General features: G+C 40.2%; 1 non-coding gene across 1 annotated transcript; it reads left to right on the forward strand.

Moving 5' to 3' along the window:
* The first annotated feature begins 19,265 nt into the window (after positions 1-19,265).
* Positions 19,266-19,372, forward strand: LOC125582638. The gene has a single exon (XR_007320095.1). It is a non-coding gene; the product is annotated as a small nucleolar RNA R71 (small nucleolar RNA).
* Positions 19,373-23,044: the final 3,672 nt, after the last annotated feature.

Below are 23,044 nucleotides of genomic sequence, written 5' to 3' on the forward strand. Positions count from 1 at the left end.
AAGTCTGATACATCAGACTACACCATAATCATTCATAATATATATATTCCTCAAGGACTTACCATACTTGGCCATGATCAATTCCACAGTCAACAGAATTGTAATTCAAAAGGTAATCATAAAACCGGTTACCTTATACATGATCTGATTAGATCATGTGCCTTCCCTTATCATGGACGGCCATGCTCCTCCAGGGAACGCCTCCATCATTGTCCTATCACATACCTCCAGTATTGATAAGATCTATTCAAGGGTCGCACCAACTTCCCATCCATGGAACTTCCATGAAACCAGTTTCTACACTGCATCCGCCTTCAAGGCTGTCTTGGCCTGTAAGAGTGGAGTCTGGCCTTCTCCCTTCTCTCCTGGTTATCTGCGTGTGTTACCAAGACACAGAGGAAGCCCAGGATGTGATCATCCATGATCAAACATCATCACAGGGTCGACCATCACTTCCCCCTTCAGTGCCCATGAAACTGCCTTTCTACACACATCTGCCCTTAAGGCTGTTCATACCATTGAGAGTGGAGTCCGGCCTTCTCCCTTCCCTCCTGACCATTTGAGTGTGTTCCCAGGACACAGAGGAAGCCTAGGACATGATCATCCATGATCAATCACCATCAAAGGGTCGTTCTCAACTCCCCTTGTGATTGCCCACAAAACTGCCTCTTTGCTGCCTTCACACCACTCTTGATCTTGGATGGAGCAATCCGACTCTCTCTCTCTTTTTCTCTGGTTTTCTTTGTGTTTCAGGGTGTAGAAGGAAGCCCCTGGTGTGCCTGCAAAGGCACGGACTTGCCTGACTTTTATAGAAGAAAGGGGTGGTTACTTTTTGGTGGTTACTTTTTAACCATCCCTTCGGTTTCAATCCTGGCCATTGATTTAATCAATGGTCCAGATCACACCCTTTCGCCTCTGGCAGTTACCACACGCCCTGGAACTGCCAATCCACTCCTGGACAAGGCCAAACAAGGCCCAGACTGATTGTCCACGCCCCTGGCTCAATCCCAAGAGCCTACCAGCCCATCGGCACACACGGGTCACCCACATGGCTCGGCCACTGTCCAGACCCGGCCCAACTGCCCATGACTTGAACACTCAGTCCAGCTGAGTTGAGCTGATCCCCAGCTGTCCCAGCTGAGTGAGCTAGTCCATCTAGCTCAGGGAGCTGACACACTCTTCAGTGAGCTACACTGAGCTGCACTACACTTCACCTAGCTGGTCGAGCTTGCTTACTGCATCGCCCAACTGTTATACACTGTGTCCAGCTTGTTTCCTTTATATTCTTCAATCCTTCTAAGTCCCTTGGTCAATTTCCAGACCTAGACTTAGTTTTCCCGTGATCCATTCTGATCACTCACTTCATCGAGCTTCACCTGGATCTTGTCCAGCTACCAGCTCGCTTGTCCAGCTCCTTTGAGCTTGTCTCCTTCTTGGATTAGCTATGACTTAGCTTCCTGATACCCTTGACCTTACCTTTAGGCCATGATATACTTGTCTTTAGGTCATATGACCTGACTGGTGCGTTTCCTCGCACCGCAGTCCGTCATGACGATCCTATCCAGGATCGGGGACATGACAACGACAGAGCTCCTTACCAAAACTAAAATCCCAATTTTAAAAGCGGTACTAACTTAATTTGGGTTTTTTGATTTATTTTTTATTCAGTTTTGTTAAGCATCTTGCGTTTAGTCATCCCAATGGAGCTGCTCTTAGACAGTATCTGTATGTGAGCCTTTAAAAAGCCTAGTAAATAGATCCATAAGTAAACTTAATGAATAAAAATAAATTCTGCTCCCGGATTTCAAGGAGGGGTTGAACAATGGGTAAACTATTTTGTTCTAGAGTCAATTTGAAATTAACCATTGTGCTACACTAGAACTTGTTGCTTAGAAGCAAACATAATTATATTTATTTATATGTGAAAGCCCAAATATTAGTAAGATCCCCTGATTTTGACATGGAAGATAAAGAAAAAAACACTTGCCAAGAGTTTTAAAAGACCAAACTGAAGGCGAATGAACGTGGCTGTTACTCGCTTTAGAAGACAGTGGTGCTTTTCTTAAACATATGCATTGGCTGAATGAATGAGAAAACAAGTGATGGATCTGTTATATAAGAGACAAGTTTAGGGATAACATAAGAGACAAGTTTCAGATGCGGAGATATTGGTTAGAAAACCAAGTGTTAATCTAGCTAAACCTGATTTGAATATCGATTCTTTTAATTACATCTCGTACTGTACAGAAACTAAAGCAGGAACTCTCCTCTCTGTTAAAGTGGATGGATTTGCATTGTTACATTCTTGAGGATTACTAGCATAGAAGTAATCTTATTCCTTTGGTTTATTAGAGACTACTTTAGCGATGCGTTGCTTCTCCCATCATGTGTCCTTTGTGGGCTTCCTTAACAGCTACGTACTGCAAATTTCTCCCAAGAGAGTGTTTTATGCAAATTGGAATTTGTAAAGTCCAAAGTTTCTACAGGTCTCTTACACTCTCACAATCTCTGCCGTTATTAAAAAGTTACAAGTCATCATAACTCCAGGGAAAATGGGCATTTAATTCCCGAAGTATTTGAAATCGGCAGTTTTAATACTCAAGTATTGCTTGCGCATATTTATTTCTCAACTAATAGTTGACTGCGCAAAATTGAGAACAAAATAGTCAACTGTTAACTGATGAACGGAAAATAACGGTTTCCGTCAACTTTTTAACGGAAGAATATTCTAATCATGATTTTGCGCACTCAATGATTAATTGGGGAATAAATATGCGCATATAATACTTGAATATTTAATTTTCCGATTGAAAATACTTGAGGAATTAAAAATTCATTTTTTTCTTTATATTTCGTATAAGATTGAAAGTCACTAACATCAATCCCTTTAAAAAAACACATAAGTAAAAATATTTTCAAGTTAAATAAAATCATTATACGAGATATTTACCTTTAGAAATAGATTGTTGATTTTTTACAATGACATATAAAATAATACAAAATAATTACAGTTACATCGTATTGTTGATGTACTTCATGTTTAAATCACTTTAGATGATTTTTAAAATAATTCATAGTTAGAAAGGTTCATAATTTGAAATAATATTCAAGATATTTAATCTCAGAAAAAGATTTATTTAGTTTATAAAAGCATAAAAAATAACATAAGATAATTACATTTGCATTGTATTGCTGATATACAATATATGAATGTGTAAAATACATATAATTATATATGATCATCTAAAGTAGAGATCCAATGTACAACATATAATTGTCTAATAGATAAAACTCTCGTATATTGGTTATATCTAACTTGAGAATATTTCAAATTATGATTTTCTAAAAAAAAAAGAGTGTTGTTTTTAATTCCTTAAGTATTTTTAATCGGCAAATTAAATACTTAAGTATTATATGCGCATATTTGTTCTCCAACTAATCATTGACTGCGCAAAATCATGATTAAAATATTCCACCGTTAAAAAGTTGACGGAAACCGTTATTTTTCCGTTCATCAGTTAACAGTTGACTATTTTGTTCTCAATTTTGCGCAGTCAACTATTAGTTGGGGAATAAGTATGCGCAAGCAATACTTGAGTATTAAAACTGCCGATTTCAAATACTTCGGGTATTAAATGCTCATTTTCCCCATAACTCCATGATATAATATAAAAAATAGAGTGTGAAATAACAATTATTTCAGTTTATTATACAGTTAGTCTAACTAAATATTTTTCAGTAACATCAGATTTTCACATGATTTGTTTTATAGTTCATTCTCAATATAAAATTACATTAGCCTTTTCCCGCTATTGAACTTTATTGTAGTCAGCTTTAGAATTTTATAAGATCTCTTGTATTGATGTGCATCCTAAATAAGTTATCAGGAGTTAGAAGCAGCCAGCCTCCATCTTGGTTCACTGAGTCCTGACTGGTTTTCTAGCTACGACCGCAAACGCAGCTTTTGCGGTTGGTAGCGGTAGACAGCGTTTCGAAACAATCATACAAACCGCTATAAGTCGCTCCAAACCGTTCCGAACTTCTTAAAATCAAAAGCTGGTTCCAGCTAGCGTTTGCGGTTGCGGGTGAAAAAATAAATATAAAATTATTTTCAAAAATATTTTAAAATTTTAAAATTATTTTCAAAAATATTTTAAAATTTTAAAATTAAAATTTTAAAATGAAAATATTATAAATAAAAATATATACATATTTTATATATTAATTAAAATTCACAAACATTATCATAATTTGCTTTATTAAAACTTTAAACTAACTATTTATTAGAATTTTTAAACATTTATATACACACATATATAAAGATATACACATATATAAAACGAAATAAAATATTTTTGAAATTTTTTTAATATAAATCTTCAAAACAAATTTTATTAAAATTATAACTTTCAACTAATTTAAATTTTTATAAATAAACATAATATTTTTATTAATCATATTATACTGATAATTATTATTTTTTATTACAATAGTATGTTTTTATATATTTTTAATGTTATAATATGTTAATATGGGTAACTTATTATTAAACCGCCGCAATATCTTATAATCAACCAGTCATAAATATCCTGCAAACGCAACAATTTTAAAACGTTGTACGAGTCATACAAAACGCTTAATAACGCTTGAAACCGCAACCATCCGCATCCGCAAACTCCCGCACCCGCAACCGCAACCGGTGCGTTTAAACCAGTCGAGCCATGAGTCTATAACCACAATCACATTCCCAAACCCATAAATCTGAAGACCATTGTCCGTTCTATTCGGTTTAGGTTTGAAAAGCAAATACTTCCAAGACTTCTTTCAAACTCAGCACCTCATTGCTATCCATCTGACCCTTAGCCTTAGCTCGAGCTGGCTCAAAGTGTGTCTGCTCTTGTGCCCTTGCCCTTGGCTGAGATACTTCAACTCCTTCAATATCTTCCACCAACATTACTAAAACACGTTTTAACTGGTTTTAGGATCTTGTCGTTTGCGGGAATAACACTTTCGAATCATAAAATACCATTTATGGAGGATCTCTTCAAACTGAGGTTTGGAACGCAACCAATGGTACAACACATCCAGCCAGTTGGGGAAGAAGAACCTCTCCGTAAAATCAGCCATTACCTGTATTGGTACTGCAGATGCCCACTTCATAACAACACTGAACTGGTCTAAATTCTGGGTGTTATCTGAAGCTTTTTGCAAGGCCAGCTGAAGTTTGGGAACGATGTAACGTCGCATAAGTTGTTCCCAGCCTTGCAGCAAAGAAAACCGTCTTCTATGGAGATATAATAGCGTACGCAAATGGATCATTATTATTCACTAGGATGCCAAGCATCAAGAACATTACTCAATTTCTTGGGACCCACGAAGGGAACTTGTTGCGAAAAGCAGGATTAAGAATGCTTCGATGTTTGGACCATTCAGCCTAACATGTAAACAAATGTAGCTTTGTTCATAGCACTACTATAGCATTCCCCGTTTCTATTACTATTTTTCTTTTTTAGAATTGACAATTGTGATGATTATTTGTAAAACTTTGCTTCCTTTAAGATATTTATCTAATTTCAATTTTTTTTCTTCTTCTAAGAAAGTAAATATTTTGTTCGTTCACACAGTAATTACTAACTAGGATAAGATCCGCGCCTTGCACGGGTTGAGTTTATAAATTTGAAAAATGAGACACTTAGCAAGTTTTTTTAGGTATGTTTTTTTTTTTGTCAAAAGTATGATTTTTTCCAGTGTTGCCGAATATAGGTTTTACGACATTTTTTTTGATATCTTACGACAACCAAGTTTAACCATATTTATATGTGATATTCAATTTGTTATTATACTATTATTATGTCGTTGATTGTATTATTGACCGTGAAAATATCCTAGATGATAATCTGCCTCCTGCACTGAGTGAATTTTTTTAAGAATATATTGTACTTAAATATTATAACAATATACATTTTGTTATCAATAACCTTTTTTACATTTGATTAGAGGTGGACATTCGAGTACCATTTGGTTCGATTCGGATCTTTGAGGGTTTGCTTCGGTTCGGATCTTTGCGGGTTTGGGTTCGGATAACCTATTTATTTATTTTTCAAAAATTAAAGTTCATATATACTTAAAATTTTTCAAAATCTAAAAATAAAAATAATATAAAACATATAAATTTGAATAATGTATGCCAAAATACTTAAACTTAACATAAAAATTGGTTTAGCTTAAATATTTGGATAGAAAATCAATAGATATTTTAAGTATTTTAGGTACTATAATTATTGTTTAGCTATTTTAAACATGTACTTATAACTATTTATATATATTTTCAAGTATTTTGGCCAACTTAAAAACGTCTTATATATTTTGTATATTCTTTAGATATTAAATTTTAAAAAATTAATATATTTAAGTATATAAATCTTGTTCAGATATATTCGGATACCTAAAATATTCTGGTTTAGATCGGGTTCCGTTCCGGTTCTCTAGATACCAAAATTTTGAATCCATTCGGATATCTAACCAATTTTGGTTAAAGTTCAGTTCTATTTTTTGGATCGGCCTTGGTTCTGTTTTTTGGATTTGGATTCTTTGCCCGACCCTATATTTTTATTGTGACAAAATTTTAAACAAAAATGACGATGGTTCATATTGATTTTGGGTATGCAACAATTTTTAAACCAAAACATATTTTACTATAAATATGACCCATTTAGTTAATTGAAATGGACTTTTCAAGGGTCCAATAATCAAAACATATAAGGATAGATCATTCAACTTTTCTAACTCGCCTAACATCAAATCCCTTTGGTAGGGTAAGCTAAGAGCTTGATGAGTTGGCTCAGCCATTTCATCGAACACCTTCCGGGCAATGAAATGTCTAGAGTTCTAAACCAGAATGGCCAACTCAAGCTTAGCATTAAGATCACTCAATCAAGCAAGGAAACACATTAATCTACTCTAAACATTCTAGATCATCACTTAATCATCCTAAATCATCCTAACCCATGAATCCAAAGATGACTACTCACTCATAATCATGGTAGACACTAGATCATTAGTCGCAGCTGGTTTTTGACATGTCATTTGGCCGCTGCAGAAGGCCGCTGCACACTCCAGCGGCATGTTTCTTATCGTTTGGCCGCTGCATCTTCCAGATATCGGGCAGGGAGTAGTGGATTTTTCCAGCAGCTTGTCTTGGCCGCTGCATTTGGCGGCTGGGATAGTTGGGAACTCGTCTTATGAACCAAAATCACATTTCTTGTCTCTAAACCATTTCCAAAGGTTCCAAACTCACCAAATAGCATCTCCATCACCTAATAGAGACAAATGTATATGCAATGCACCTAAATCTACTCTAAATGCATCTAAATGGACAAATTGAGAACTAAAATGATTGCTAAAACTATGTAAATACACAAGATATCAACTCCCCCAAACTAGAACTTTACTTGTCCACAAGTAAACTTTCAAGGTCAATTAGAAGAAAAGTTTGAAAATGGGAGCTCATAACCAAAAGACACAGTTTCTAACCTTCAATGTAACATCCCAAAAAAAACATAGCAAATAGCATGATCAACTTTCTTAGGGCACTCTAGCTTCTCAAGGCCTATCAAGAATCTTTTGTCTCTACCCAAGTTACATTGTCATTCAACCAACAAGTTCCTTAGCCAACTCTCACATTCATTCATGTGGGAACCGAAATTCGCACTGTTGATTTCCGTTTAAATTAGGAAAGTATGAGAACCCTAATTTCCCAGAGGTCCCGGATATCTGCTAATACCACACGCCAAGCAATCAGAACACGAAACGAGAACAGTAATAAAATAAGAAATCGAAAAAGAGAGCAAGATAGTTCTTATTCTGAATCTGCGTTTGAGCGTTTATAACAAGGTAAGTGTCTGGGCTACGAGAGCTGTCGGCGAGATTCCTAGTTCTAAAACCCTAAGACGGCAAACACCTAATTGAGTCGCAGCTCGAATAACAAAAACGGAAAATTGCCTAAAATCGCTCTAAGTGCTAAGTTTGCTGTGAAAAGTCTTCTCCAATGTCTCTCGCTTAGGACTCCTTATATACTGGCTCCAAGGTCGGTTTACGCTTTTCCCCTTCTTGCCCTTAAGCCGCCATAGCATAAAAATGGAGATATTCTATTTTTTTCGATCTTCGTAATTATCTTCAAAATTTCGTATTTATCCGCGGAAACTTGACATTTATCTTTCCTCGCGAACCAAGCGTAAACCGTCATGCGGCTTACGGGCTGTTGGTTAAGAAATCATAAGTTGGGCCTCGAGTCATGTCTTAGGTCCCTTTGGGCCATCTTCCGACTCGAAGCGTTTATTACGGCTTCTTTCGATAAAGAACAAACTTTCCACGGTTTTTACGGTAAAGTTTGATCGATAACTAAGAATGGCGGGGAACGTGAAATGGGTTCGCTACGGTCTTCGGGAGATAACATCGAAGGGTAGAAGAGAATGCATGGACTAATGTCGTATTGACGTTTCGGAAGAGCTCGGTTGCTACGTAGCGACCGAGCGGAGCACGTGTTCGGTCGCTGCGTAGCGATCCTTTTCAAGCTCTTGTCCGATGACTCGCGTTTCCTCCGCAAAGCTTTTCGTAAAGAAGAATCTATTTCGAAAAAGTGTTTGTCGAAGAAGGTTTTTCGTTTTCTTCTTCGGGGATTTGGACGTTAACTTCGTCGTAACCGTTTTCGACCCCAACAGTTAGCCCCCCAGCTCGTTGGGAGGGTGGATTTCTAGTGAGATCCCAATGCGCGGTATGGCGAGTTCGGACGAGATTGGTGTATTTGGGCGAAGTTCGTGTCCAAAAATCCGCAAGTAAATAGTAATTTCTCATGCCTATAAGAAGGGAGGTAATTTCTTCACAATCTTACTCATTCTCATAGAGAGGTTTTCTTGAAAAGTTCTTTCTTCTTTCTCTTTCCCTCTATCATTTCCTTCTTGATTAAAAAGAAAAACATGAGATGTCGAGTAAGAAGAGGAGTTCGAAGAAAGGGTCCTTGCCCGCGAACGTTTCTGAAGAGCTTCGAGTGCCGAAGATGGAATTCGTTCCTCATTCGGTAGACCCAACCGATAACGAAGCATGGTGGATGGCGTGTTACAGTTCGATTACACCTCCCAAAGAAAAATCGTTCCCGGTTATGAACCGTCGCCCGGTGGAGGCAGGTGCACCAAGTAGGAGTACTAGTGAATTCCTCGATGTCATGCGGTCATTCAACCATATTTCGGACGCGGTTGAATTCAGGGTTCCTCGTCAAGGAGAATGCGCTAGTAGTCCCCCGGAGGCGTACTTTACTTGTTACGAAGCATTCGTAGTGCGCTGCCGTTTGTGGTTCCCGATCCCCAAGATTATCGTCCGTGTGTTGGGTCGTTTCGGGATGGCGATAAGCCAATTGAATCCTCTTGGTATCCAGCACCTCATAGGGATCCTGATCCTAAGCTACGAGCATGGTCTCTCCCTCACCGTCAATCACTTCGAAGCGCTTCTTCGGTTACAGATCATCAAGGATACAGACACGTACAGGCTGGTTCCTCGGAACTTCATGTCAGTAGTAAAGGGGTTTACTTCTAACTTCAACCCGTGGAAGAAGTTTTTCTTCTTCGTTCGTGTAGACGCCGCGTCCGTTGAGGAGAGTTGTATCCCATTGTTTCGGAGGTTGCCGAATGATCGTCTCTTTATCAACCCTCCTGCTCCGTTTCCTGAGGACATTATTACGGTGAGGGATCTGCTCAGGAATGGTCTTTTTTTCTGGACTTCCTTTACGCTGAGGTTTGTGTATCCTAGTCCTGCTTTGGGCGGAGAAACAAGGAGTGATTGCGAGCCTGAAGACCAAGGTCCCGACGCCGCTCCCACGATTGCGATGGGGCTGAACTCTTCGAAGGGGAAAGATATTGACCTCGGTGACCTGGAGTTTTCGGTGGACGATTGCATGCTTCCAGGATGGGATCCGGACCTTGCTTTCGGCGATGGAAGCGGTACGAGTGAGGTCCCTATTCTGGACTTTGATGATTTCTACGCTGGTCTTCCGTCGGGCTTCGATGCTCCTCCGGCCACGAGCGAGTCGGGGAGGCTGAAAGTCGTCGCGGAAGGATCTCGTATCATCAACGAGGTATAAACTTTAAGAATTTTTTTTTTTTTTTTTTTGCTTATAACGTGTCAATCGCTTTTATAGGGCTTGAACTTGCTTGGATTGGCCATTGAGGCCAGCCATAGAGAGGCCATGATCTATCGCTTTAAAGTGGAGAAGGCGGAAAAGGATCTTGCTCGCATGCGAGACGAGATGTTGGCGCGAGATGCTCAACTCGCTCGTGATCATGCCAGGGCTGTTCGTAGGGCGGAACGGAAGGGCAAGAGGGAAATCGCCGAGGTAATGAAGACTCGTGCTTCTCAATTCCAGGTTGAGTACGAGAATCTTAAGGATGCTTTCAACTCGCTGGGCGATTTCCGTGAGTGTCTTGGCTCCGTCGGGAGCTTTTGGAAGACGCAGGCGGATGACTACGTTTTCGAGAGGGAGATGGAGTTAATGAAGGGTGGCATGAAGGATCATGCTCACGCTGAGAAGATCATTCCTCCGATCGATGGGAAGATTCAGGGATTCTGGGATCCCATCCCGGTTTCTCCTGATACTGTAGAAACCACGACTAATTTTGCCGGTGACGATGAGGAAGTGAACTATCCCGCGGATGCATTCGGAGCTTCCTTGTCCGGGAATTTTAACTTTGATCTGTGAGTGTTTTGATGGGAAGGAGTTTTTCCCTTTATCTAGTATTTAGCGGCCGAGTGTGGCCTTTGTTCATATATATCTGGCCGAGTGTGGCCTTCGAACTTTGTATGGGCTTGTTTTAGCCGTTTTTGTCGGGACTGGCCGTTGGTGGCTTTGAACCCCTACCGCTATGCAGTTTATATAATGGATGTTTGTTTGAGTTACTTTGTTTAGAGTGGGTTTGAAGTAAACATGAGTTGTCGTCTCATTTTTAACTTTGTTGAGGCGTTCAATTTGTTAGTTTGTTACGTGAGTTTTCGTAAAAATTATTTACAATCTTTCAGGAACGTTGAGATATGAACGAAGAGACATGTTTTAGGATCTCTTATCGTTTAGATATCATGTCTTTGAGATGTCTGAGACCAATGCGATGGGTTTAGGGAAAGATCTAGGTTTACTCTCGGTTTTAAAGTTAGTGCGGTGACTAGCCGGCTATCAGTTTTCCTGTTGCGATTTATACCTGATTCGTACCGATTTAAAGTCCGCGATAGGTTCTCGGCTTATACGACTTGTATGGTACGAATCGAGCATCTTTCCAGAGACAATTTTTAAGCCAACTGGAAGTGCTAGACCAAAATTTCGGATTTTTTTTGTAGCGCGCTTTCGTCCTTGTGTTGGACGTTCGAAGATCAAAAGAGTGATCAAATTGCGTTTGTTAAAGACGGCTGATGTGTTTGTCGGGGCCAATCGACGAACGGAGTGTAAGATTCGTATTGGTCGCGTTCGGACAATTTGTTCGTATCATCTCGATTTTTAACTTGGCGACGTCTCGTAGTTATTTCGAAGACTATACGTATATTTTCGGTGCTGAAGTGAGATTGCTTTGCGATTTTGGGCCGTACGAGGCTGCTGGCAAGAGTATTAACGTTTGTAGATTTTCTAGGCGTGTTCTGAGACTTTTGCAAGTGTCTTAAAAAGGAGTGACGCATATTGATCGTAAAAAATTTTGAAATCTCTATAGAATTCGATTACAATAACGCATCTTTTCCTATGTGGAAGTATACGAGTATACGCACCCACTCCCCCCTTTTTAGAGAGGGGGATAGCTGAACTCGTCTTTCGACGAGCTGCCTACGTACCTCTTTCGAGGATCAAGCCATCTCGTAGTTCTGTTTTATGCCGCGAGCGTTTTCACTCGGTGGTTGTCACCGTGCTGACCGCCTTGATCGTGATGATCGTGGCTGGGTCAGTGTTCTCTTCCGGATGTTCCGGTTGAGTTGTAGTGTCAGCTTTGGACTCATGTTGAGTTTCGACACCCGAAGCGTCTGCGTCAGCAGACGATGTTAAATCGTCTTTTCTTGAAACGTCGTCGGTCGAAGATTTATCAATCTTCGTGCGTTTGCGATTTGCTGTTGCAGAGGTCGCCATCTGTCTTAACTTGTGCTCCGCGAGGAAGCACAGTCGCGACTGTTTCTGGCATCCCCAGATAGCTGCGACTCCGTTTGGGGTCGGGAATTTGACACCCAGGTGGTACGTCGATGGAACGGCTTGCATAGCGTTGAGCCATGGGGTTCCCATGATCACGTTGTAGATGGCAGGATGATCGACTACCGCGAAATCGACGATTTTTCTGATCTCTTTGGCCATGACTGGTAGCTGAATCGATCCGAGGGTCATCGATACTTCGTCCGAAAAGCCTGTGAGCGATTTCGGAGTTGGAGTTACTTCTCCGAGTTTGATGCTCATCCGATTGAGAGTGTCGTGGAAGATTACATTGACCGTGCTTCCCGTGTCAATGAGTACTCTTTCGACTTCCAGATCTCGTATGACGAGGTCTATGACGAGCGGATCGCAGTGAGGTTGATCGATCCTGCCGGCTTCTTCCTTTGTGAAGGTGATTGAGTAGTTCTGATCATCTCGGGTAGGAGACCATGTAGGCCAGTTTGCGCTTGACTCCGCCTTCCGCTGGTAAGCCTTGATGGCCAAAACCGTATCGTTGTAGAATTGCGATCCTTCGATGATCATGTTGACTCTACGACGATTGTTATCGTTCCCTTTGTCGTCTGGCCTACTGCCGCGTTTATCCCCAGATTGGTTTCTTATAGGAGATCTCTCCGCGGGAAGATTTCTGTCCGGCCTCGGGGGGCGATCGGTCTCGAGGATGAGATCTTTCACGCTGGTCACTTCCGAGAGTTCTCCGGCTAGTAGCTTCGCGGCCAGCCTTGCTCCCAAGACCTTGCAGTTAGTCGTGGAGTGTCCTCGGGACTGGTGGAACTCGCAGAAGGTGTTTTCATCATATCCTTGATTGCGAGTCCACGTATTACCCGTGGTTTGGCCCTGGTCTGAGCCGATCGCGTAATTGTGCGCTCCTTAAAGTTCTTCCCCCTCGTGATGGACATACTTGTCGTTACGAGGGTTCTTCTTCCTCGTTTTTGGGTCTACATCTTTCGAGGATGATCTCGCCGACTTATGTTTTTGCGATAAGATTTTCGTTTCTTCCTCGATCATGATGTTGTCCGTCGCCTTGTGGAAGGCGTCTTGGATCGTCCGCGGTTTTTCGAAGGATATCCATTTTCTGAATTTCGACTTGTACTAGAGCGCTTTTCTGAGCGCATCGATGGCCACCTTGTCGCTTATCCCGCTGACCCTGGACATTACCAACTTGAATCGGCTGATGAACTCGCGGAGGGGTTCGTCTTCCCTCTGGGACAGACTCCAGAGATCGACATCGGAAGTTTCTCAATCTATGAACATAGAGTATTGCTTGAGAAATTCCGATGCGAGCTGTCGTAAACTTCCGATAGAGTTTCACTTAAGGCGCGCGAACCATTCGAGGGCTGCTCCTTCTAGATTCTCGACGAACAGGCGGCAGTAGCCGGCGTCTCTTTCGCCGTCCTTCAGCCTCGCTCTTCCCATCGTGATGTTGAAAGCCTGAAGGTGCGCTCTCGGATCGGTCGTACCATCATACTTCGGTACTTTGATTTTTCCTGGATCGGATACCCTCGTATCTGAGATGGGAGTGGTGAAAGGGGTCTTCCGAGCCCCTTCCAGCAGCCTGTCGATCTCGGGGGCCGCGCTGGTAGCGTGATGGATTTGGGATTTTACGGCTCTTACTTCTGCCTCAGTCTTGGTGATATAGTCGCGAAGATCGCGTATATCCGACGTCTCGCCAGCAGATTTCCGTGTTTGTCGGCGTTTACTACGAGTGAGCTCAGTTTGCTTTTCAACCAGCTCTTCTTGTTCGTTCCAATAGAGGATTTCCTCCTCTTCTGTCATTGGTTTGTCGAACGGAGAGCTTTCCCGAGTGAATCGGCTTCTGGTCCTCCTTGGATGTCTGTCGACGTCCTCATCAGTATTGTTGGAGACATCACTAGGATCCAGGTCAACTTGCTCGACTCCGTTGTCCTCTGAAGCCTTCGCGGGAGGCGGAGGGCTTTCAGAGTTTCCCTTTTCAATGGGAGATTTCTCGCTAGGGTTTTGACCCGAAGGTCGTTCCTGCGCGGCTCCAGGCCTGTTGAGTGGGGTTGCAAAGTCGAGTCTTTTCCCGCGGACTTTAGTGGTTCCGCGGGGGCGGATTGCTCGAGTCATTGCCGTTAAATTTTCAACTTTTTTGGTCAAGGTGCTCACGAACTTATCCTATTCTTCCGACCTTTTTTCGTAGGTGGCGAACATCTTTTTAAACTCCTCGGGCGCCGCGGCGTTGGCTGGTGCGTTGGCCGCGGATACGCCCGTTGCGGAAGTGTGGAGATCAGTGATGCTCCGTTAAGAGGAGTCTGCACGTTATCTGTGTCGTCAGTTGACATGTCTGGTTGAGCGTGATATGGTTGAGAGTTAGATTGATCTGTACCCCCCTGCTTCTAGCGCCAAGCTATGGGAACCAAAATTCGCACTATCGATTTTCGTTTAAATTAGGAAAGTAGGAGAACCCTAATTTCTCAGAGGTCTCGGATATCTGCTAATACCACACGGCAAGCAATCAGAACACGAAACGAGAACAATAATAAAATAAAAAATCGAAAAAGAGAGCAAGATAGTTCTTATTCTGAATCTGCGTTTGAGCGTTTATAACAAGGTAACTGCCTGGGCTACGAGAGATGTCGGCGAGATTCCTAGTTCTAAAACCCTAAGACGACAAAAACCTAATTGAGTCGCAGCTCGAATAACAAAAACGGAAAATTGCCTAAAATCGCTCTAAGTGCTAAGTTTGCTGTGAAAACTCCTCTCCAATGCCTCTCGCCTAGGACTCCTTATATACTGGCTCCAAGGTCGGTTTACGCTTTTCCCCTTCTTGCCCTTAAGCCGCCATAGCATAAAAATGGAGATATTCCATTTTTTCCGATCTTCATAATTATCTTCAAAATTTCGTATTTATCCGCGGAAACTTGACATTTATCTTTCCTCGCGAACCAAGCGTAAACCGTCATGCGGCTTACGGGCTGTTGGTTAAGAAATCGTAAGTTGGGTCTCGAGTCATGTCTTAGGTCCCTTTGGGCTGTCTTCCGACTCGAAGCGTTTATTACGGCTTCTTTCGATAAAGAACGAAATTTCCGCGGTTTTTACGGTAAAGTTTGATCGATAACTTAGAATGGCGGGGAATGTGAAATGGGTTCGCTACGGTCTTCGCGAGATAACATCGAAGGGTAGACGAGAATGCATGGTCTAATGTCGTATTGACGTTTCGGAAGAGCTCGGTCACCACGTAGCGACCGAGCGCTCGATCGCTACGTAGCGACCAAACTTCGGTTCGAGCTCAGTCGCTACGTAGCGACCGAGTTTCGACTCAAGCTCGGTCGCTACGTAGCGACCGAGCAGAGCACGTGTTCGGTCGCTGCGTAACGATCCTTTTCGAGCTCTTGTCCGATGACTTGCGTTTCCTCCGCAAAGCTTTTCGTAAAGAAGAATCTATTTCGAAAAAGTGTTTGTCGAGGAAGGTTTTTCGTTTTCTTCTTCGGGGATTTGGACGTTAACTACGTCGTAACCGTTTTCGACCCCAACAATTCACACACACACACACACACACACAAGGTGAATTCTTGCAAATGGATATTTGATCTCAATCATTTCGCTTGGTGAGAGAAGATGGTCTAATGTGAAAAAAATGGGCTTCAATTGCATTATCTATAGTGACTCACACTCAAGAATAGGAGCAAGATCATTATGCAAAATTTAGCTAAGAAAAAGAGTAATTCATGCATACAATGCTTGTTCTCATCATTCTACCCCTTTCCTATGTAGCTTTAAGTTCTACCCTTCTTTTCTTTCATTCTCAAACCCAAAATACTCCCACTTTCATCTCTCACCCATTGTACTCTCCTTTCTTTCCTTTGATTTAACCAACTAGGGACTTGTTCTTTTGAATTTAAACTTTTAGACTTAGCTCTCTTCTTTTCTTTTCCCCCACTCAACTATAGTTTCTTTGATTCCTTTTTTTTTTTAATTTGGGAGGGGGTTCTAATGATACTTTAGAGCTTTTCTTTTCTAACTTTCTTTGTCCCTAGGGGTTTCTTACTTTAAACACTCTTATTGGTTCATCTCTTTCGCTCAATCTCTCTCATTCCCAAGATAAAAAGAATTTAAGCTCACAAACCCAAAAACCATCCTACAGGCTAGCTCAAATGAAGTCCTAATGCTAGCCAAAGATGAGAACAACCCCATTGTCGCTCCTAATACTCTCAATATTTTGCACATGGCATGCTATCAATAAAAGGCCTCACTCAAGCAAATTAATGTTGGCTTCAAAGAATGGTGAGGGTTAATGGGTATGGAGTGCCATTTGGGTTAACAAAGATTGGTACAAAAAGAGAAAGATAACCCAAATGTGTATAATATCCATGATCAAGTATGCAAATGTCCATATGCAAGAGAAATTAAGTTCATTAAGCCTAGTTCATTGGAGTTGGTTTCAAGAACAATGTCAATCATCAAGCAAGCAACATGTTTCAAGAAGAGTTTTCAAGGCTCGAAGCTTACAAGTTTTTTCAAGAGAGGCTTAAGCTACTTGATATGTTTAGCTAGGATGTCAAATTGAGTTCTAGATATGTGTTCTTTACAAGGTTTCTCCCTATTCATGAATGCAACTTATATGCTCTAGACTCAATCCTAAGAATGCAAGTGATGCAACTACATGCTTTTTTTTGTGTTTTTTAAATTTTTCAAATTTTTTTGGTTTTTCTATGCAAATATGTATTTACAATGCAAGACTCAATGCAATATCATCAAAGCAAACTTGATCAAATACTTGGTACCTCCCCCAAACTTACTTCACACAGTCTCTGTGTTAGTAAGTTGAAAAAAATACCCAAAAGAAAGAATAAATGCAAAGAAAAACTGGTATATACAATGGAAAGGTTGGAGTGGTACCTCAAGCGGAGAGTGGAGAAGGAGGATCCTTCCCACTTTCAAGAGTGATGGTGAGGACTTGAGAGAGAAGCTCTTGAAGCTTGATTGGATCATCTTGGAGCTGTGGAGTGATGATGGCCTTTTCACTTGAGAATGGTGTAGACTTCCCCTTGCATTTGATCTTGTACTCAATAGCTCCATCCTTGAACTTCATTGGGTGAAGAGTGAGAGTGTGTGGCATCATATCAAAAAGTGGAGGGTGAGGTTCTTTCATCATCTTCTTCTTGTCATGAGCAGCCTTTGTGGCTCTACTCACCTCCTCCTTTGTAGCACTTTCCAAGTGCTCATCACACATCTTTTTAGAAGACTCTCCATCAAGACCTTCTTTTCCACTAACAACCATTTCATCCTTAATTTTTTCAATTGAAGGTTCTCCACAAGTGATGGTTCCACAGTACTCAACATTCATCATTGGAGATTTGATTGGGTAGGAGACAACTTTGTTCACATTGAGGAGTGTCACCTTCTTGTTGGCAAAGTCAATGCAAGCTCCTACTGTTGTGAGAAATGGTGTGCCAAGGATCAATGAGACTCTCTTCTAAGTTGCCATCTTCAAAACAGTGAGATCAATAGGGATGGTGCAGTCTTCAATCTTCATAGGGTAGTCTTTGATTAAGCCTAATGGAGTTGTTGAAGAAGAGTCTCCAAACATGAGTGAAGATGTGTTTGGCTCCATGTTCTCAATCCCAAGACTCTTCACCATCTCCATTGAGATCACATTCACACTTGCACCAGAATCAACAAGAGCATCATCAAGTGTGAACTTACCAAGGGAGCAAGACAAGGTGAACTTCCCTTGGGTTTCTAGTTTTGGAATAGACTTTGGTGTGACTGATGGATCAAGCTGCATAGTAGAGATGTTTAAGAGCTCTCCTACTTCTTCTTTGTGAGCTAGAATGTCCTTGACGAGCATCATTTGGACATGAGCATCATGCATATTTGATATCTGTGGAAGCTTGACTCCTACATCTCCCATGTCTTTTCTGAACTTGGAGATCACCTTCTTTTGTGCTTTAGTGAGGAACCTTTGTGGAAATGGGAACTTGTCATAAGGTGATTGCTCAACCACATGAGCTTCTTCTAGCTGAACCTCCTTCAATTGCGTGACAGCTTTCCCAATAACCGGTTTCTCAGCCTTGTGTCTAACTAGTTGCAAAACCTTTCCCTCAACCTTCTTTACAGTTTGTATCTCAACCCTTTCCACAATCTTGTGTTCAACCTTCTCCACAATCTGTGCTTCAGCCTTGGCAACAACTTCTGTTCCATACATGAGCCTTTCAATCTGATCTTTCTCTTTCTCATGATCACTCAACTCAATCTCAGAAGTAGTAGAGAGGATAAAATTGCAATACTCTTTGGGATTCTGCTCTGATTTTCCTGGTAGAGATCCCATTGGGCTCTTGGAGGTTGAAGGCATAGAGGCAAACTGATTCTCCAAAGCCTTGAAGTGAGAGGAGAGTTGTAGGAACTTGTTGTTGAGGTCATTGTAGCTTCCATCAACTTTGGTGTGAAGGTTATTCAGCTCATATCCAATGTGCTTCTCACTTCTAGTTTGGGACTCCAAGATCTGTTTCAACATTGCATCAGTGTTACTCTCTTGTGGAGCAGAAGTAGAAGATCCGGCTTGGCCTTGTGTAGACTGATTTCCTTTGGAGGAGAAGCCTTGAGAGTAGTTTTGCCTAGCTTGGTAACCACCTTGTTGGTTGTTGTAGAAGGACTTTTGTTGGTAGTTGTTGTACTGAAAATTAGGCTCCTTCTTGTACCATGTCCCTTTAGCATTCACAAAACATAGCTCTTCTTGACCTTCTAGACCATCAACTTCATGAACCACAACTGTCTCCTCTTGTTTCTTCTCACCAACAAAGTTTACTTTCTCTTATTGGCTCTATCTGAAAGAAGCAAATCCATCTTATCTTGTAGAGCCTTCAACTCTCTCTTTGTGTTTGTATCATCACCTCCACTGCCTCTGTTGCTTCTATCATGCTCATCACTGTAGACTGAATCACTCTTAGCCATATTCTCTACAAGCTCCAAAGCATCTGCTTCAGTTCTCCCCAAGAAGAAACCATTGCTAGCAGTATCAAGCTGGCTTCTAAATTTAGGCAAAACACCTCTGTAGAAAGTACTAAGCAAACTCTCCATATTGAAGCCATGATGAGGACATTGAGAGATGTAGCTGTTGAACCTTTCCCATGCTTCTCCAAAGCCTTCAAGATTCCTTTGATGAAATCCTGAGATTTCATTCCTTAGCTTAGCAGTTCTTGAAGTAGAGAAGAACTTGGTGAGTAAAACTTTCTTGCACTCATCCCATGTGGTGATTGAATCTCTTGAAAGGCTCTTCTTCCATGTGTGAGCTTTGTCTCCCAAAGAGAATGGAAACAGCCTTAGCTTGAATGCATCTTCAGAGACACCATTGATCTTTGTTGTTCCACACAGCTTATCAAAGTTATCCAAGTGTTCTAGTGGATCCTCCAAGGCAAGACCATGGTACTTGTTGCTCTGGATCATGTTTATCAAGCTTGACTTGATCTCAAAGTTGTTGTTTTCCACAGCTGGTGCTCTGATGCCAGCTCTATGCCCATGGATATTGGGCTCATCATGTGTGCCAATAGCTCTAGCTTGGCGCTGTGGGTGTTGTGGCCTAAGGTTGGCAGCTCCTTGGCCAATGCCCTCTCCATCTTGAGGCTGTTTCTGATGTTGATGCATCACAAACCCCAATCTGTCTAAGTGAGCTTGTTGCTTTTCTTCTCTTCTCCTCCTTGCAATCTCCCTTTCAAGTGCTTTAATGTCTTCAACTTTTGGAACTAGGTCTGTTGGGCCTCTGCTCCACAAGTTCATGCACCTGAGATACAAAAGGCTAGGAAAGAGAATATGTAATTAGATATAAGAAAATAAGATTTAGTCTCAAGCAAGAACCAAATCTCAATGTCAAAATCAACTTAGTATTGGCAACGGCGCCAAATTTGAAATGGACTTTTCAAGGGTCCAATAATCAAATCATCATAGTAATTAAGATGTCAATCCATTTCTAAGAGTTTTGAATAAAAAAGAATTCATGTTTTCAATTAAGCTAAATGCAATCAATAAGATGAGTGGTTTCAATCAATCTAACAGGTTTCTAAAGCAACTAAACAGCAATTTTCAATCAATTGGAATAAGGAGGAATCATGGGCATAGGATTTTGATTTCAGATGACTAAGATTAAATCTAAAATGGCAAGGTTTCAATCAACACGTTCCCCTAAGTCTAGATATCAATTCTAAGCAAGTTCTCTTCCAAGATAAAAGCTCATTTAGTCTCATGATCATACATCTAATTCCTTTGGTTTGTGTCAATCAAGCAATCATTAAGGAAAGATCATTCAACTTTCCTAACTCCCCTAACATCAAATCCCTTTGGTAGGGTAAGCTAAGAGCTTGATGAGTTGGCTCAGACATTTCATCGAACACCTTCCGGGCAATGAAATGTCTAGAGTTCTAAAGCAGAATGGCCAACTCAAGCTTAGCATTAAGATCATTCAATCAAGCAAGGAAACACATTAATCTACTCTAAACATTCTAGATAATCACTTAATCATCCTAAATCATCCTAACCCATGAATCCAAAGAAGACTACTCACTCATAATCATGGTAGACACTAGATCATTAGTTGATCCAAATCTAAACATGATTAATGGTTAAAGTAATCAAGCAAAGATAAGAAATTATGATCAAGATTAGATCTTTCACCAAAAAGTGGCTTTTGATTAGATAGAAAACAAGATAAGTCCTAAGATAAGGTCTAAAAAGTATTTATAGTGGCCTAAAAATGAGCTGGGTCGACCCAACAAGCATAGGTTGACCCAAGATAATTTGGGTAAAAAGTTGGTAAAAACAGAAGTGCAGATTTTTCTAAGTGTCGCAGCTGGTTTTTGACATGTCATTTGGCCGCTGCACACTCCAGCGGCATGTTTCTTGTCGTTTGGCCACTGCATCTTCCAGATATCAGGCAGGGAGTAGTGGATTTCTCCAGCGGCTTGTCTTGGCCGCTGCATTTGGCCGCTGGGACAGTTGGGAACTCGTGTTATGAACCAAAAACACCTTTCTTGTCTCTAAACCATCTCCAAAGGTTCCAAACTCACCAAATAGCATCTCCATCACCTAATAGAGACAAATGTATATGCAATGCACCTAAATCTACTCTAAATGCATCTAAATGGACAAATTGAGAACTAAAATGATTGCTAAAACTATGTAAATACACAAGATATCATTAATCGTTAAAAACTGTTCCCAAATAAATGTATTTATATGTGATATTTATTATTAAACTATTATATTTCACCATGAACTACTAAAATTTGCATTTATTATAATTTACCTTAATTCCCTGATAAATGTAATTAATTTTTGCCTTGGTGATAGAGATTTTTGGAAGTATGTTTTTTTTCACTGTTGCCAAATATATGTTTTGCGATATTTTCTTATATCTTTCAATAACCAAGTTTAACCATATTTATATGTGATATTCAATTTATTATTAAGCTATTATTGCGTTGTTGATTGTATTATTTAGGAAAAGACTATGTCCCACAACTTCTCGGAAGGCTCTTGGAAAACTCTTGGAAAACTCTCCGAAGACTTCTCAGAAGACTCTTGGAAGACTCTCGAAAGACTTCTTGGGAAGTCTTCTAATGCATTAAATGCTAGAAGACGTCCCACGAAGTCTCCAGGAAGTCTTCCAAAGTTTGAATATGCAGTTTTTTTCAGAAATGAGTTAGACTTTGGAAGATTTCTCAGAAGACTCTTGGAAGACTCTCAGAAAATCTCGGAAGACTCCTGGCAGACTCATAAACTATCGGAAGACTCTTCGCAGACTTCTTGAGAAGTCTTCTAATGTATTTTATGCTAGAAGACTTCCCACGAAGTATTCGGGAAGTCTTCCAAAGTCTTATGTCCAGAGTGGTACAAATGAATGATGTCAAGTGGAGTCCAAGCTGATCTATGTTGAGGAATGATATCTAGTTCTATGTGTAATAGTTTTGTTTATCGTCTGTTTTATGATTTGTATGTGCACTATTTAGTTGTGAATTCTTTTGTAAACTTAAAGAAATGTTAATCAAACGAATTTTCTAAATATATTCATGTTTTGCCAAAAGTACTTGATATTATTGAAGTTATTGATACAACATACCACAAGTTTTTTTTAACTATTCTACCCACTCATAACAAAAATACAACAACACGAAAACGTAGTCAAATTACTAAAACTAAGAGAGAAGACTTAAAAAAAAATCTAGTCAAATTCACAAAAGATCAAACTTGAATTTTAAGTGAAAGTTCAAAATTTTGTATATTTCAGGTAAGTTAAAAATTATATCTTATGATATAAAAAGACACATTAAACCACATGACTTGATATTCTTGAAGTTACTTAACACTTATGAGGAAGACTTACAGAAGACTTCTCCGTTTAGCTAGAAACATTATTAAACATCAATGTTTGTAACTTCATAATTATCACCATTTAAGTTATAAATTCGACTCATTAGTCCCAATATTGATTAATAAACATGAATTAGCAAGAAAATATTAAAAATTCATTTTAATTTTGGATAAATTGGAAGTTTAGTAAGGATTTACGAAGAAGACTTCTTTGTAGGTCATCCACGGAAGACTTTAAAACAAGTCTACTCTGTGTAAAATTCAAAAAAAGTCTTCTGTTTAGGTCATTTTTGCAATTGGAAATTTACGAAGGAAGACTTCCTAAGAAGCCTACTCAACAAAAGACATCTTCAGAAGTCTTCCTTTATAAATATTGGCTTACTTTTGAAATTGAATTTTTTTCGGAATTCCCAGAGAAGACTTCTATAGAAGTCTTCTCGGATAAACATGTTACTTTTGAATTTGACCGAGTTGGTCAGAATTTTGACTTTTTGTAGAAGA

This window comes from Brassica napus, chromosome C2, assembly GCF_020379485.1.
Source record: "Brassica napus cultivar Da-Ae chromosome C2, Da-Ae, whole genome shotgun sequence".
NCBI classification, from domain to species: domain Eukaryota; kingdom Viridiplantae; phylum Streptophyta; class Magnoliopsida; order Brassicales; family Brassicaceae; genus Brassica; species Brassica napus.